Source organism: Carlito syrichta, unplaced genomic scaffold, assembly GCF_000164805.1.
Source record: "Carlito syrichta isolate Samal-C Ts95f unplaced genomic scaffold, Tarsius_syrichta-2.0.1 Scaffold62039, whole genome shotgun sequence".
In the NCBI taxonomy this organism is placed as follows: Eukaryota; Metazoa; Chordata; class Mammalia; order Primates; family Tarsiidae; genus Carlito; species Carlito syrichta.
Window position 1 is genome coordinate 132,647 of NW_007006135.1, and position 2,287 is coordinate 134,933.

Genomic DNA, 2,287 nt, shown 5'->3' on the forward strand with positions numbered 1-2,287 from the left:
AGTTGGAGTCTCACTCTGCCACCCAGACTGGAGTGCAGTGGCCGCTGCCGGCCACTGCAGCCTCGACCTGCTGGGCTCCGGCGAGCCTTCCGCCTCAGCCTTCCACCTAGCTGGAACTACAGGCGCGCGCTACCACGCCCGGCTCATTTTTTGATTTATTATAGAGATGAGGTCTCGCCAAGTTGCCTAGGCGGGTCTCGAACCCGCGGGCCCAGGCAATGCACTCACCTTGGCCTCCCAAGGCGCGGGATTACAGGTTGAGCCACGAGCCCGGTCGATTGAAACTAGTTTAGTTTCTATTGGTTGATGCAGCTGAGTTCTGATTGGTCAATAAAGCTGACCCCAGATTGGTTGATACAGTTGGGCTCTGATTGGTCAATATAGCTGGGCTCTGATTGGTTGGTCAGGTGAGTGCTGTAAGTCCCAAAGTTAAACAAGTGGATGTTTTCCAGAAATTCAGCCTATGTGTGTGACCTCTAGTCAGCAAATGGCTTCTTGTTTCTATTTTAAAGTTTCACTCAGCTGCTCAGGATCTATCCTTAAGGTCTGGATTCTTCAGGTTCACATTTGAGCAATGGCTATTTGTGCTTTGGATATCTCTAGTCAATTAATTATGTCTTCCTATACAATGAGGTCTTTCTCAAAGGTACATCAATCATAAAACAAACTCCTGGAAACCAAAATACCAGACCTCCAGACATATTCAGACAGATTTGAATTCAAGAGTATGAGAGAACACAGATAAGGCTACAATCATAATACCAGCTACATCTAAAAGTGTTGTTTTCCACGTGAATTTAAAGCCACCAATTGAAAAAGAAAGACATACATAAGCCCATAGATAGGCTATGCTAATGAATAGTAATATAAGGCACAAAACTCACCCAAGAGCCACTCCTACCGGCCTGACAAATGGCTGTAGAGTCGTGGGAACATGCTTTGCATTTTGATGGATATACCAACATAAACCCAACTAATATCAGCCTGTGTGACCTCACCCTGGGATGCAAGCCACAGTTTCACTTGAGATCACGGAAGTTATCAGATCTGGAAAGTGTTTCGTTGCTTTCTCTTCTAGCCCTTTTTTTTTGCAAAACAAATGAGAGCACGGAACAAAAGAGGCAAGAAGGTAAAAACAAAAATTGTCCATATTCCATCACCCTAAATTATCTGATGATGAATAAATATTCATTGTCACATGAGTTTCAATAGAAATCAAACAGCTCCTAAAAAAGACCTAATATTTGTTATGCCTTTAATCTCTTCAGAATATTCAGTGCTTCCCTGGCCGAAGGATATCCCTCTAATACAACCTCAAACAAACCCTGATTCCTTTTTCTATCTTTGTACTCTTTTTCTTTCACTCCTCCATCAGTCCACTACAATTCCTTATCCACAATGCAACACAGCATGCTACTGCACAACCTCCCAAAATGCCTTAGTGGAGAAGCTGAAACTGCCCTGATGTTAGGTGTTATCCTGACATTTGTTGGCTGAATGATCTTAGGCAAATTTCTTCTCCTTCCGGGCTTCAGTTTCTGCACCTGTAAAATGCAGTTGATCCCTGCAGCCTCCTCACCCAGATTCTCACAAGGTCATGAACACACAGGTTTCCTGGTAAGCAGTAAAACATGGAATCTTGGGAGACCAGACCCCACTCTTAGCATATGAGTGAGAAAACTCCAAGGAAGTACATGTATTGGGATGGGTAGGGCCATGTAGGTAAATATATATATATATATATATCAAGGCAACTGAATATGGGAGAAAAGCCATTCCCTCATCTCCAAGTGAAATTGAAAAGTTTGAGCGCCCACAAGCACAAAGAATAGCTGGCAGAGAGCCCAGTGGTGTGAAGAAGGCTTGAAACCGTCCCTTTCTATCGGTGCAGAGTATCTTCATATCCACTGTGACTGGGAAAGGAGCAGACAGGGTGTTTTTAAGGGATTGGACAATTTATTGGGTGCTGTAAGGCTTGGCAATCAATAAACAATATTTCAGTTGAATACAACATCTTTCTATCATTCTCCTTAGGAAATTTCAAGCTGATGCCAAAATGTTCCACTCTGCTCTCTACTGCTCATTTAGTGAATTCCCCTGTGTCAATACACAAATTTAGAAGCTCAGAACAGCGGAGGCTGCTAATATGACCACATAGCACTGAAGAATTTAATCAGTTAATGTTTCAGGATCTACTCATCAAACATTGACAGCTCACAATCAATGTAAGAAGTTACTTTGTAAGATGGACTTCTTTTTCCCCTTGAATATGAGACCTAGAAGCTTG